The sequence below is a fragment of the Aythya ferina genome (assembly GCF_964211825.1).
Source record: "Aythya ferina genome assembly, chromosome: 3".
Classification (NCBI taxonomy): domain Eukaryota; kingdom Metazoa; phylum Chordata; class Aves; order Anseriformes; family Anatidae; genus Aythya; species Aythya ferina.
The window spans coordinates 15762463-15778289 of NC_140298.1; the positions used below are offsets into that span (position 1 = coordinate 15762463).

The following is a 15827-nucleotide window of genomic DNA, read 5'->3' on the forward strand; positions in this document are numbered from 1 at the left end:
GGAAAGGAAAACTGAGAAGAATTAAATAAAAGCATGAATAAAAACTGCTTCAAATAGTTGCCAGGCTGCTTTGTTGTTAATAATCTAGCAATTATTTTGGCTTAAATGATGCTTAAACCCTGACCATGCATGCTTTTCATTTTGGCTCAGAATATGCGTGTATGTGTGTGTACGTATGTGTGTATTTGTTTTGATTTGATTTGTTTCAGTAAGCATTTGTACTACTGGAATTTCTGTGAGTTATATGCATGTTTTGATAAGAAAAATTGCATACAAATGAATGACTATATCTGATTGACTAATATTTCATGATATATAATGCAAAGTAACTTAATTTTTAAAGGAGTTCATTCTAATCTTCTGGGGGAGGGTAAATCGCTGCATGTTTATTACAATGAAAAGTGTTTGTGTATTTTTTAAGGATTGATGATTTTTTGCTTGCTTTTAACACCAAAGAGCAAGGGTATTAATTAATTTATTTATAAGGAAAAAAAATAATAATAATAAAAATAAAACTCCAAGGCATCTAATTGAAAAGAGCATAGATTCCAAAGCTTTCCATGTTACCTGAAAACAAGCTGTGAGGTATGTGTTTGTGGGAGAGTGCTGAGCTCCTCTGAGGAGGAGTTTGGTGTTTGCTTGCTCCTTTTCCTTCCCAAGAAGAGTTAAAATGCCTTGGCACAGGCACCATGGGAATTCTCCTGGCAAAGCCAGGACTGGCACCGGGTGGGATGGTTGTGTCGTGATAGTGGGCAAAGAAAAGGGTGAAAAAATGATTTGCCAAATAAGGTAAAGGGGCTTTTAAAGAGGGGCATCAACAGCTTCTGTCTGTACAAAATGTCTAATTTTCCACTCACTAGGCAGAAAGTAAAGGGGAAAGGCTTTTCTTACACTTTCTCTTTTAAATTAATCAGAGGATAATAAAGTGTGGAAGATGCGTGGTCAGATTTATCCCGGTTTTCAGGTTGTAACCAGCGTGTTGAGGGAATTTATGGTCAGGAGGGTGGAGGAGGCAATTTCATGGCATATTTGTAAAAAAAAAAAAAAAAAGTTACCTGCTGAATTGGAGATGAGTTTTTTGTTTTGTTGTGTTTTGGATCACAGCTGTGGTGTTGAGGATCAAAACTTTGTAATTTTGATGTACCTGGTATATTGTGTAATCCTGTTTGCATTTCTTAGCTGGTCTTCCTCAAAGTTCGCCCAGTAAGTCATTTTTCTCTTTATGCATTTAAATCTCCCAATATGTAACTCTGCAAAGCGGCTCTTATCCTATTGTCCTGGGTTAATTCTTACTTGGTTTTGCTCTTTCCAATTCTCCCCAAAATAAAATATTTGGGGTCATTGCTAGTTTCCAATGCTAAATGGTTGTGGCCTGTTGGTATTTTAGGCCATTGTCCAAGTTCAGGCTGAAAACTTTGTGAGTAGAGTTTGTCATTCCCAACTCTACTTCTAATAGTCTTCTGCATCACCTAGGCATCATATATAATTTGACACAGCTGACAGCATCTACTTAGAAGAAGCTTAGGGCTGAGCCAGCATGGAAATTGAATTGCCTCTCAACTCCCTGATATTAATGATCCTTCCAGGTCAGCACAGGAGTAATTGCTAGGGCAGCCTGAGGAATTGTCCATTAAACCTGCCTACATGGTAGCTCACCTGTGGAGAGATGCATCCAGATGACATGTATAAAAGGAATTCCATTTGCTTAATGTAAGGTCTGCTAAAGTTATGAATATCTCACAAGCCAACATGTGGTCTCAAGTTTAATATTAAGTGATTTTTCTGGTATTTTAGGATTTATTATAACTAAAACTAGTAGGCATATTTGCCTTAGATATGTCTGATAAAGAAATACACAGAAAAATCTAGTTGGTGATCGTATCTTGAAGCACAAGCCTGTATTTCAGCAATGATATAGTTTGATCTAAAACCTTGTGGCATAAAGAACGGGAAGAAAAGTTTGTGTTGTCCATGTTCTTTAGACCTTGAGGTATCTACGCATTTAAAATAACCAATTAATCAGTCAAAGTTTGTATAGACTGGGGCAACCTGATTAGGTGGGCAGCTGGACCTTTAAATTCCAAATCAATATTCAACAGGAATTCGGGAGAGACAAATAGCCTGAGGACAATGTTTAAAATCTCAGCTGTGCTTTATGTCTTGGAGTAATGCTGATTTAGCAAGAACCCCAGCCACACAGAGAGAGGATTTATTTTTTGACCTTGCACATCTGAGACAACATAAAAAGTTACGAGTTGTCAGCATAGCTTTACGGCCTGGAGGAAATGCAGAGCAGGTGTAGCCATCTCCTGTTGCCATTGGAAAAGGTACTTGCATGGAGTACCAACCATGGGTGCACACAGAAGACTGAAATACTGATGCTTCTAAAGAAGAATCTCATTCTTTTGAACTTGTTTCTGTGCCAGGTAGATTAAGTAACAAAAATACAGTTGGGAGAGTATTTTAGTGACACAGGTGAAGGAACAATTTAACCTTCTGCAACCCAAATAAATGGGAGATCTTGGACCACTGTCAGTTTATCCATCCACAATATGTTTACAATGACTGACAACTACAGTGCTTTTCTAGTGTCCACGTAAACTAAACTCTTAAACTGAAGCAGCTCTGTGTCACAAAAGGATTGCTCACTCTCTTCTGACATCCTTTTGCCTTGGGTCACCTATTGCCACTGCTGACAGCAGTTGTTCCCTGTCTTTAGACCTCCTTATGTCTTCACACGGTTATTGATGGTGTTACAGCTTGGTTGGGTTTTGTGTATCTAAGTTAATGGTCAAGGTAACTAGTGGAGGAAAACACTGATTTCAGTCTTATCCAGGGAGAAGGCCGGCAGTTGGAACCTGTTGATAAGCAGGAAGTGGCTTTTATAACTTTTTGGATGACATTTTTAATAGCTTGAAACATTTTATCATTCTTTCTAGTTGTGTGTACCAATATAAAGTGTAGTCATTTATTTGTTTCAAGAGTATGAATTCCTACAAATTAACAAAGGTTTTTTAGGTGACTAACTGATGAGCTTTTCTGCCACAAAAATATAATTTTACAATTGCTCTGCGTGTTCAGCCAGCAGAAACTGTGGATTTCTGGCTGTATTGTTCTCTCTCTCTCTCTTTTTAATTTTAATGTTTCTGACATATTGTTTTCAATACATAGGGTATATTGTCCTTCTCTTGAAAGCTGATTTAAGCAGCAGATTCAGGAAGGGTATGACAAAATTATGAGAGGTTGGTCTCATGGGATTGTGTGAATGATCATAGCATTCTGCTATGCTTTTCTGTATTGCATCTCTCTTTTTATCATTGTGTGCATCTGATTTGTACTTTATTTTTCACTATAGGCCTCATAATTAAATTTAGCTATATAGTTGCATGCAGTTAAATAGGGTCCATCTCTTTTTCAGCTCTTATCTTGCCATATCTTTTGGGTGAAGCTCCAAGTAATACTTCCTATCTAAGTACCATATGAAGACAATACAGAGAAGATGCAAGAACTGCTGCTTATTTTTCTCTACTAATGTTTTAGAATGTATTTAGTGGGGAAAAACAAACAAACAAACAAAAAGCTTAAAAATCTATATGAAAAAGCCAGTGCTTAGAATGTATGTTTTGTGTGTGCAGATAATTCGGTCATCTGCGGACAGGCAGGTTGGTCCTGTGTAGCAGTGTGGGTGGATTTCCAAAAAAGGTGAATTTAGGGTGAAATTCCATCAACCTTAAAGTCAATGGAGGTTTCTTCATTGACTTTGAAGTCATTGATTTGTTATCCCCGGAAGAAGTCTAAGTAGCACTACATAGCTGAGACTATGAATTCTAAGCTATCTCTTAGTTGATTGTTGCTAAAAGTGTATCAGAACTGAAGTGGAAAATGAACAAGGTGGCATTTTCACCAAAATGATTCATTTTAAGTTCCGTCTCATGAACTAAATGATTACTTGCCAATGAATAAATAGGAAGCTTTCAGATGGTGTAAAACTCTACAAGGCATTTCTCACACTGAATGTCTGTAACACCCATGATGTTAGAACACTTTCTGGTTTAAGTCTGTCCATGTGTTTTTTGATAAAATCTAGAAATGAATATAATAACTTATGGACTTCAGCACAGAGTAGATTATTGTGACCAAGAAATGCAGTGTTACTCCCTTGTTGTTGGTTGGTTTCTCTAACATGGCTATAATATGGCTGTAAACCAATAAAAGCTAAGCTACAAGAAATAGAGGCTTAAAGTATTTTAAGTTTCTACAAGTTCTGTATTTGATTTTTTTTCTTTTTTTGTAGTTCTTCTGATTTTTTTCATTGTCTTTTCTACCTCATTTTGAAACTCCTATCATAGTTCACTCTCAGTATAAGATCTTAAGGCTAAGTATAAGATCATTACATACGCTGTTGTAGCTTTGCTCTGTACTTGAGGCTGGGGGAGATACTTTTTGTTGTTGTTGTTGTTTAGTGTTGCTTTACCTTAGAGCATTCAGGCATTTTGAAATTTCAGGACATTTTGAAATTTGTCTGAAAGGTTTTTTTGAACTGTTAACTAAAACCAGTAAGCCCGTGATGTTTGTGAGCAAGTTCAGATTTGGGAAAATGGTGGCTAGCACGCAGGTCTTTGCATCTGCACTGTGACCACGACCAATATTTAAAGCTCTCTCAAAGCAGACATTGGATCTGGGGCAGAGCTGCATCAAGGGATTGGAGAACAGCTCTTAGTTTTCACCTGCTTTGTCTTGCATGACCAACAGGTCTTTAAGAAATGTGATGCCCACAGAGTACATAGAACATGAGCAAATGTACATTATTTGTGTATATTGTATAGTAGAATACACAAATGGAGTTCATATGGCCATTAGGAGTAAAGCATGTTTTTGAGTGAGTGCTTCACTAATGTTACAGTTCCTCATTAACAGGGATGTGGACTAAAATTCAGTGTTACATACCACACAGGTATATTAAATAGTGGTGTTTAAATGTCAATGATGCATCAGAGATGGGGGAACTGAGGAATTGAGTATAATGGAGCTTGAGGAAGAGAAAAAGTCTGTCACCTTTCAGAGCAGCAAGATGGCTGTGAGGGGGAGGGGGGACTGCTCATCCAAAATCACAGTGAATGATAAAAAAAAAAAAAACCTCTGGTTAGCTCTATTCCCAAATGTGAATATGTTCTGTGACGCTGAGGTCAACGTCAAGCGCTGTATCCTGGGCAAGCTCACTTCCCCCAGTGCATGCCAGCTTCACAGCAGTTTGCAAAGCCAAGCTAAAAATGTAGCTTGTGATTTCATAGAGGATGTCCATCTGCCCTGAACAGCCTGAGAAGCCCCGGGCCCTCTGTGTCTGCGGATCTGCCGAGTCCCTTGTGACCATTAGTGACTGATTGCAGCCCCCATTTCATCACTGCCAGAAATAGCTCTCCTCTTTTCCTAGGCGTAAAGGGCACAGTGCTGGAGCAGCACTCCCTTTTGCATTTTTGGGCTCAGTCCTGAGAAATGTCATTTGCATCCTATGGTTATACAGGCTTAAACTCAGCCTGGCCAGTGGGGAATCTCTGCAGGATTCCCATGTTGCATTCAGTGCGTGTTGAATCATGGTTGGCTTTGTTTGATTTTGGTTAGGAAAAGACTTCAGAGAAAAGCCTTTTGGCTACTCCTCTCTGTTTAGTTTAGTTATTCTGGATACCTTAGTAGACAACAGGAAGTTTCTGCTATCTCTTGCAGCAGTCAAGGCACACAAAATGGCTAGGAGAGAATGAGCATAATTTACTTCTGCATCTTAAATGCTCAATTGCTGGTTGCATGATTTTTGCCTGGAGGCATACTAAAGTAGGACCCCACAATTTTCTGCAAACTGTGCTGACAACTGTCATCTTTACCAGCTTTAACCCACACCTTTGCAGCTTTACTTGTGCAGAAATTTTATATTTCTATGTAATCCCCCTTTCTACTGGATGTAAATGTGGGTAATATAAGTGAAATTGTAGCAGAGACATCTGAAAAGGCTATGAATGCAACTTTTGCAAAATACTACTTCAGGGTTACTTCTGGTAATGAAGGAGGCAGAAAAGATACAGATTGACATTCAAACTTCACTGGTTTTGCATGGCAGGCAGTTAGAAAACAATTAATATCCACTTTTTGAAGTCCGTAAGAGTGTATCTGTCTCTTTGTCTGATCTTTGTTTTCTGGCACTCTAAAATAAGCAACTGAGGTGATCAACCTAGTCCTGGAAGAGTCTGTTTGAGACCATTTTGCTTGCATCCTAACTGTATGTAATATCTGTTCTGAGTGCTATGTAGGTGATTCATCTGAAACAGGAAAGAGCAGCAGCTTTTATGACAGTGGGATCGTTCTTGCAGTCTGCAGCAACAGCAGGATGAGGGGCTTTGGCAGCTGATCCATGACCCTTGATCCTTTCTTGCACTGTGACGTGACTGCTCTAGTAGGCTTCCTCTTATTCTTTTTATAGCCCAGTATCCAGGTGGCTTCAGAGATCAAAGTCAGCTTTTCAACCTCAGGTATTGTTATATGTAGGAATAAAGCAACTGAAAGTAACCCGGGTAAGTGATCTAAAAATGTAGTGTAAAGTGCCTAATAGCCATTGAAAGCCTACCTCAACTGTTATCCATTTCATTTCCAAGAGAAGACTCTCAGTTCCTTGCGATTAATTAGACAGGACCATCCAAGACTACTAAATAGTAAGATGACCCCAGAAAATAACATTATTCCCCTTGAATGAACTGTAAGCAGCATCAGTTTAGTATCAGGCTATTAGTGCGTGTCATATGCCTCTACTACTGATGAGCTGTAGAGAGCAAAATGGAAAGATGTTGCCTTAGCTGTGTTGATGACTGGATTAAGACCAACAGAAGCTGTGAAAAGTGTTGGTTAAACAGTGTTCTCTCACATCTTGGTAACTAGCTTTATTCAGATGCCAAGCTAGAGTCTGTGTCTCTGTTAGCCAAGCACATCCAGACAGACAGGGGCTTGGCACTGGGGGTCACAGGCTTCCTGGCCCTGCTTCCTTGCAAAATTGGTGTTGAATGAAGCATTTCCAGTATTTCTAGCTGAGATGTGCTCCTTCATCCATTGCTGGGAACATCTCATTCCTCTAATTTCTGAATGTGACAGCAAACAGTTGTCTTCTAAGTTTTAGCTGAATTTGAGGAACCAAGCAAGAATTGTGTAAAACAACTATTAATAGCATTATTCTGGCATTTTGGAGAAAGTTTCACCTACGCGTTTATGTCACCATTTAACTAATCCATGTTCAGTTCATGGTAAGCTTTGCAAAGTGCCTGTTTTTCGTGTCTTATACTTATAGCACTTATATGTGTGTGCATATTTTCATGTCAAGACCAGTGAATAGTTGGTTTCTACTATTCAGGCAGAGTTGTAGAAATATTTGATACGCAACCGCCCATTTTCTCTGCAGTGGTTCAGTGTGGAGGACAGCTTATGTATTTGAGAATGATCACAGATAGCTCTCAGCTCTGATAAAAAGGAAAAACATTGCATTTAAGTAAACTGATTTCAGGTAGAGTACCTTCTTTGGACAGATGTGCTTCCCCTAACTTCTCAGTTGATATTGTCCTGAAGAGCACTCCATAAAACAATGTAGTAAGCCCTGATTAAATTCTCAGAGATGGTGGAAGAGAGAATTACGTACATTGCAGAAAGTGAAAATATTTTTTAATGGAGTCAGTGATTGGGAAACCAGTCTTGGGCAGTCTTGTCCCTTTTTAGAAACCAAGAACAGTAGGGCATCTTAACCTCCCTTCTAGCCTAAGCTAGATTCAGCTATTACTGAAAATTTTTCAGATGCTTCTTTCCTGACACCAATAATTCTCAGTTTGCTGATTTCATGTTCAGAACTGCCATTTTTAAAGTCATGATTTTATTTTTATTATAATAACTAGATTTACACATTTTTCAGGGGTAAAACAGAAGCTATGTGACATGATCTAGTTCTGCGTATCTGTGCTTCAAAATTTTGACAATGAATGCTTGACCCTGACTAACACAGTGGTGTAGCCACAATATCTCATGACCTCTGGGGTTGCCTTTCACCATCATCCTAGGGAAGGCAGCCATTATCTGAAAAATACTGCTGTATATTAACTGTGTCATTATCTAGAATAACCATGTTTTCTGCCAAAGTGGTCTGTTAGCAACAGTTCATTTATTTATTTTTATTATCTTCTTTATCTAAGAACATGTCTCAGTAACCATGGAACAACTGACCAACTAGTCCTAATCTGGGGGCTCCTCTTTCAATGATCAGAACATCCAGAGAACCTATTGAGGACAGAGGCTGGTAGATTTTTCCAAGTACAAACTCATCTTTATCCAGGCAAAATGCCCTCTGGAAGCAGTGGGAGTAATCTTTCATAAGCCCTGAAGACCCAGTCAGTGAATTTGCAGCAGATGAATTCATCCTTACTTCTGAAAACTTCTACTTAGATCTCATTGACATGGGATGGGAGCAGAAGTGGGAGATGCATTTGAAGATGAAATAGGTGGAGAGTTTTCTTGTAAAGCAATTCTGGTTTTTTGCTGTTTGATTTTTAAATTATTTTAATTGTCTTTCATTTATGAATGTTGAACCTTTAATGAAAATCCAATTTGATTTTGACAGGTTAGGGCTGTACTTTTAAAGGCAAAGTGGCAGACAGTGGTATCAATTTGTAGATAGTGGTTCCTTGAAGTGATTAGAGACACTTTCTTACACAATTACTGCATTATATGTATGTTACCAGTGTTACATGTCATTAAAATCAGTCATTAATCCATATCCTTGTTATCCCTGGTAGTTAAAAACACATGGAATGAGGCAAGTAGACCAACTATGATGAGAAATAGAATGAGTCTTTAAAAGTGGTCCTAATTGCTTAAGAAAATTAGATACTATATATGGTCAGGTTTTCTGTGTATTTCTGAAATTCTGCCATTCCATTTTGCTGATAATTTTCTTACCTAGAATAATCAAGGCTATTTATTCCTTGCATATTTCTATGTTTTAATGTAGAGCTGTTCCTTTCATGAAAGTACTGTTTTTTCTCTTGTGTATACCTGACAGTGTCCCCAGCTCTCAGTTTTGCATTGAAGTGTTACAGCTCATGCTTCTGTAAACTGTATCTCTCTTACCAGATCAGATACAGCAGGACACCCTGAAAATAAAGCTTAATGAAGACTCTTGGAGATCGTGGGTGATTGCACCATATAACAAGAAGCAGGGAGTGTTCTTACTGAGTTCAGCTGGGTTTGGATCAGGACTGAAATTAGTTTTAGTTTGGCTGTCTAAGTGTGTGTGTGTGGGAGGCTCAAAATGCTTGGATGTTAGTCAAGAATAATGAGTTTGCTGAACCTCTGGTGTTGCTAAATATATGTAGTCCTCTGCAAGTAAAAGTGGCAAGATTAAAACCATTGCAAGAAGTGAATGGGAGACCTCTTCACTCAAGCTGATCCTTAACACTGGTAAAGGTAGTGCAGACTTCCCAGTTAGTGTCTGATCTAAAGCTGAACCCAGCTGTATGGAAAGCTTTGCCAGCCTTTGAATTGACACCTTAATGAAGTTTTGAGTAGTACAACAATGACCTATGTGAAAGCGGCTGTGAAATGGTGATTCTATCTTTCTAAACATTATGAAATAGAGGGATTAAACAGTCTCCCACAAACGCACATATACTCACTTTGCCTGTTGTCTAGTTCACTGTCTATGATAGAAGAATTAAATATTTAGTCATTTTCTTCTTCTGCAGGTAAGATAATTCTTTCTTTTAAGTTATCCTATTTTAATTAGTGGTTTGGGTGCCTGCAACAACACACACAGCAGGTTCAAATGTTTATCTGTGAGGCTAAGCATCGCCGTGCTGAAAAGAGCCTGTTGCTTGGGCAGGTTATTGTTTGAACTGAGCAAGTTTCAACTACTGTTAATTAGCTTTTGAACATTTTTTTGTTTGTTTGTTTCACAGTAATTTCTCTGGTGTTTGCTCTGTGCTTAACCAGGTAAAGTAAACATTAAATCTCAATTAAGATTGCTGTGCTCATCTAGCAGAAATCCTCTGTAGTATACAATTCCTCCAGCCATTGTTTTAAGGAAAGCAATGCTATTGTTTTGCATGAGATTGATGCATTATATGCCTACTGACGGCAGACAACGGGCTTTTATTTAGTCCCTTGAATGTGGTGGAATATGGTATAACAGATGTGCTTGTGAATAAAATATTCTAGGAAATTAATTGCAGGCATGCTCAGGCTGGGTGTGTAGTTTGAAGTTGAGGTGGTTTTTAGCATACTGAGCCAAGTTTTTTGGAAAGTGCAATATAGATGGAGAAACTGCATGCATCTAGACTTTACTGCAGTCTCATAAGTAATAGATGGTACCTTGATGTGCTTCATACAAACCCCACTGGGAATGAAAAACCTGAGTGCTGGGAGGGTTGCCTACATCACAGGGGAATTAATTATCTTAAAAAAATAAAATAAAATAATAATAATAATAAAAAAGCTGTAGTAGTGGTAAGATAAGATTTTTGTAACTTTTTTTTTTTTTTTTTTTTTTGGTAAATTCTGTAAGTAACAGACCAGGATGAACCCCTCAGCATCCTTAATGAAATAACTGGGAATCATGGTGATCCCTTCCTTAAAGGCCACTGTTCCCAAATCCCAGGCACTTGCAGCAGAGAGGGAGTGTGTTTGTACTCTGGCAGAGCCCTCTCCAGATCTGGTTTGCTGTCTACCCTTGGGGAAACCAGGTCAGGTGGAAGCAGTGGGAGATTTATCAGTGAAACACACACAATTTTGTGGTGTCAATGACACACCCAAAGAAGGAGCCCCTCAGAAAGGAGCAGTGAGGTGGGACAGGCACCATTTGCATCCCTGCCTACCTCTGCTGCTGGTGCCAGGCTTCTCTAGAGAATTTGTGCCTCTCGGTGAGGAGCCAGGAGCATGTTTATTACTTCCTTAATTAGCTAGGAAAGAGACCTGCCTTTCCATTTTCACTGTGGAGAAATACCCTGTCTCATCTGTATGCAGCCAGCAAAGCCCAGTGGATTGCAGAGGAGGGGAATTTTCAGTATCATGCTAAGTTGTAACAGGAAATGTCAGGACCAAAACAGCCTCCCTGCATTTTGTGCTAAAACTGAACCACCAACACATGATGCGTTTCATACAAAGAGTAATTAAATTCTGCTTTCAAATAAATAACTAATAGGCAGAAAGGCACAAACTCGTTCAGCTTGGTCTTCCATATGCCCCCCAGCTTTTGCTAGGGAGCCTTGAAGAAGTAAAACTTAAATAACTTTGTCTGTTCAGTGAGCTAAATTATTCATTTTCAATGAAAATATTTATAATATGTCAGAAAATAAGTCTGATTTCTAGGCAACTATGCCTAATAAGAACCCTGTGGTGTGAAATCTAGTGTATGTCTGCTAAATAGTCATCCATCTTAAAGCTATGCTGGCCTATGTGTATTTTTAGGCATCCTATCAATAAATATTTTATAAAGCGCTGCAGACAGTCAAGGGAAGAAATATTCTGTTGCAGAGGAATCCAATTCCAGGTTCTCTATAAAATGATGTGTTTTATAGGGTTCAATATCAGATACAAAAACAAGGATGTTGTGTAAAATGCATCAGATGTAATCACTGAAGAAATCCTGCCATGTTGTGAATAATTTGTGGTCCTTCAAAGAAAACTAGAAGGCTCTAAGCAGACCATCTAGTGATAAATCTCAATCTATATTTGCTCCTGTATTGATGAAAAAAGCTATTTCCTACTTTTACTAACAGCAAGGTCAATTGGTAGTGAAGGCAATGTAGACAAATGATCTTTATTGATCCTTACACTAATGTTTAATCGAGAATAAATTTTGTAAGTCTTGCCTGTAACTGCGTATGCCATTGTGAGAACTCTGCCACCTCCAAGTCAATGTTTGGGGATTATAATTGCCTTTTTCTAGCTTCACTCCTGCACTTTCAGAAGTTCTGATTTATGGAGTCACGTTGTGGGGGCACTTGCTTTGCATTTTCCATGCACATAAGAACCGCCTAATGCTCAGTCTACTACTGTTAAATTGATGCAGGGGATAACAGCCTTTCTGAGTACACATTGACACGTACAACTGAGATTTTAGCTGTTAGCATAATCTGATAATGGCAGCTTTAACTTTCAGAACAGAATTGCTTTAAACACCCCATCTCCTAGCGCATTCCCCGTGACTAGCTGAAGAAACGCCACAGTGGGGAGGAAAAAGGGCAGGAGGTGGGGTGATGTGGTGGAATAGTGCTTTCTGCTCCACAGAGGTGGGAGCTGCTGGCCAGGACCCATGTCCTGCCTTTGGGAAGCAAACTACTAATTTGCCTCTGATTGAGCGGGAAACTACTAGCCACCACTCTGTTCATTCTCCATTAGTGCCCACCTTTTACTCGAGGTACTTTCTAAGAAACATGTAAAGCCATGGTAAAGTTGTTCAATCAAAACAGAGCTGTGGGTGCAGCAGGTTTTAAGGGAAGGAAATGGGCCATTTGCTCTCTGTCCTGCTGTTTTAATTGGAAGCCATTGCAGAAAGCTGTAAGTGTGGAGCTATGTGCACCAAGGTGATCATTTCTTCCAAAATAAATCCAGGTCCAAAAAGGGATTTACTGCAGGGAAGGCTGTCATTTCCCTTGTTTTCGCAGCAATAAAAACCTTATGAATTAGGCAAGTAGCAGCCGCCTAATGGAGAACATGTATTCTCATTGCTGCTCTGGAAAATAAGGATTTTCTTAGTTCTGTGTTGTTTTTAAAAGCTAGGACTTGGGGCATTTGAATATTTGTGTGTGTCTGTTTACAGGTAAATGCTAGGATAGGAGAGGGTTTTGCTTGAGGTTATGGCATTACAGTTGCATGGTATTATGGCTAATAAGGCAGGAGCCGAGTTTGAAGACTGTAGAACAACCATATCAGGTGGATTCAAGTTCAGACAGAAAGAGGACTGAGTCCCAGGGTGCAGCATAACCTGGGAGAATGTTATTTAGATCTGCAGAGACTGTATCTCTCCGGTCCTCAAAAAGCACCTTTTCTCACTCCCTACTTTTACTGTGTCAGGGTGACCCCTGTATTATGGGGTGTGAGTTACAGATGAGTTTCCTAGGCACCTCTTCCCCAGTCAATAAAGCCCCTGGTACTGTGTAGACATACATATGCCTGTCCCTTATCAAAAGCCAAGTACTTTTAAACATCAACCTCAGCTTTCTGTCATCCATTTTTAATGCGGAGAATTAGAGAAACTAAAGAGCAGTTCTATACACAACTGCTAATTATTAATGTTAGCTACCACCTGTTTAATTGTTTGGAGTTTGAAAAAGAATAAATAAAGCCCAGGGCTGACAGGGCAGCTTGTATGCACTGAAAACAAAGCAAGTCCTTCCAAACTGAGCATTAACATGTGTCAGATGCATTTTTGAAAATGACTTTGCTCTGTTACCACTAACAATCTACAGGGAATGGCTAGCTTACTCCACGCATTGATAGATTGAGTTAAGAAGAATAACTTCAATGTCATAGGAGCTTGTGGATTTTATTTTAAGCCAAACAGACAAAGAAAAATGATAGTCTTGCTCTGAGAGCCCTAAATTATACATAATCTTTTTTTTTTTTTTCTTGTGATTTTCATCCCCCAAAATATCTGAGTGTAATTTGTGTAAGGAGCTATTTTATAACTGCTTCTATAATTCAGACACTGATGTAGGAGAAGGCTGGAGAGAACAAAGGAGGGTGGTTGCAACAGTTTCATTACACTGAAGCAAAATATTAAGACATGCTGAAATATGTGTATATTAAGCCGATAGGCTGCAGCTACTGGGAAGGAAATACAAAGGAACTGTCTTGTGGTGTGTCTAACAGAGTTTAGTGAGAAGTTTTGTCACCTCAGTAAGCATAGCCAATGGGGATTGGCTTCATTTTATATAGAGCACTTTTTACTGTGATGGATGTTTCATTACCAAAGATTTTGTTGTGAAATTAAGCATTATGCACTCCTAGGACCCACTCTATTCTGGCTGCTGAAGCACTTTTAGAAGTATAAGATCAATTAATAAAATTAATTGGGGATTAAAGAACAGTAGGTAGAAAAAAGTGCTTCTAGCTGTCCGAATCCAAGATATGAGCACTCCAGAAGGTCTGTTTTGCAGAGGTGGTTTTTCCATTGTCTGTGAGTTTTATGTTCATAGATTGCTTTGCTAGATTGAGCTTGCTTCAAGCGTAAACCCTCCCATAATCTGGGATGGTTTGGCTCTGAGGTTTTGATTTGGGGACTGAATCTGCCCATTAATATCACAAGCGTTGCACAATTGCATTTATTTTTAATGAACACAGCCAAGAAATTTAGTTTAGCTGAGCAGTGAAGTATTATTAAATGGACAAAATACATGCAAGGTTGATTCAGTTATTTCTGCTTTATCAGCTGCTTGGGCTTTTGAGAATAATTGAACATTGCATTTTCACACCTCTCTTTTATGCTGAATGGTTATAAAATTTTATCTTGGTCTACGTTTTTCTTCATTTGCTTCTAAAAGTGAACCTGATCTTAAATAGCTGTTACGCAAACCGGACCCCATTTGAATAATGTATTATGCACAATAATTCAGAAAATATAATTGCTTGCTTTTAGAATATGTTTATATATCTTTGACTTCATGGAAAACAGCAGTTGAAATATCTAATCAAATGCATGGATATAATTTTTTTTTCTAAACATGATTAAATATTGCTAGCAAAAACTATTCTTCCATTCCTAGTTATTGGAAGTGCATCACAATAAGTAATTTACAAATCTTATTAGGGTACAATAAGCATCAAGCAGTTTATATTCTGCTTATGAATAGCGTGCATGAACTGAGCAGTATGCTTGAGAGCTAAAATGCGACTGATGCACATTGCCACAAATAATTGCTATAGCAACATTGTCATTGTGTCTGAGATCTGCCTCCCATGGGTTCACACCTGAAGTTTCCTTTATGGTGAAAGAAAATGTCTTCTCAAGTTGAATACTGCATCATAGTTGGGGTATTGATGGCTTTTGCTTTTTTTTTTTTTTTTTCCCTAAGTAATTAAATTTCAAATGTTGAAAAGCAAGTGGAACATTAGGGGAAATCTTCTGCTGTCATAGTGTCATGAAATTCAGCATTGCATGGCTCCTTCCATACAATTAATGTCTGCAAATTGGTGTGATCAGGTAAAGAAATTCTCTATGGGCAGTCTCACCTAACTTACAGAGCTTGTCTTTCTATTTGTTAGCGTGCTGAGATGTTATGTTAGTGTTCTGTAAAAATCAAAATAATGTTTCAGAGCAGTTATTTCTCTTTTTTAAAATGTCCGCACATTGTGGTGTAGGTTGTCTGCTTATTAGGAGCGCTTTGACTCAAAGCACTGAAAGACAGTGTTTAATACTGATCAGGTTTCTTGAGGGAGCCTAATAATACGAGTTGAGTTTATGTAACATTTTGGGGCCAGATTCTGTATCCCAATTCCTGTCTTGTGCTGTTGGGGAAAAAAAAATAAAAATTAAAAAAAATCAAGAGTTGTCCTGTATGGCAATAGGTATGTCAGAAGCAGCCAAGGAGTACTTTCCTGGTTTGTGTCATAGTGTAAAACATTTGTATGTGTCTGAGGAGTATTTTTTCTGCTTGGTAGCAGTTGAATGGTGTTTTGCTGCAGCTCCTGAACTCCTGTCCCTCCCATATAGTTCAAAATCTGTTCCTCTGTGTTGAAGTTTATTATGAATATTAAGATTCCAGGTATGTTGGTAATATAAATGAAGAGTATTACTCCATTCTCATTATAAT

General features: G+C 38.5%; 1 protein-coding gene across 35 annotated transcripts in view; it reads left to right on the plus strand.

Annotated features, from left to right (window-relative positions):
• The window catches only part of NRXN1 (neurexin 1), a 723656-nt gene that overhangs the window by 676134 nt on the left and 31695 nt on the right, over window positions 1-15827 (plus strand). The window lies entirely within an intron of this gene.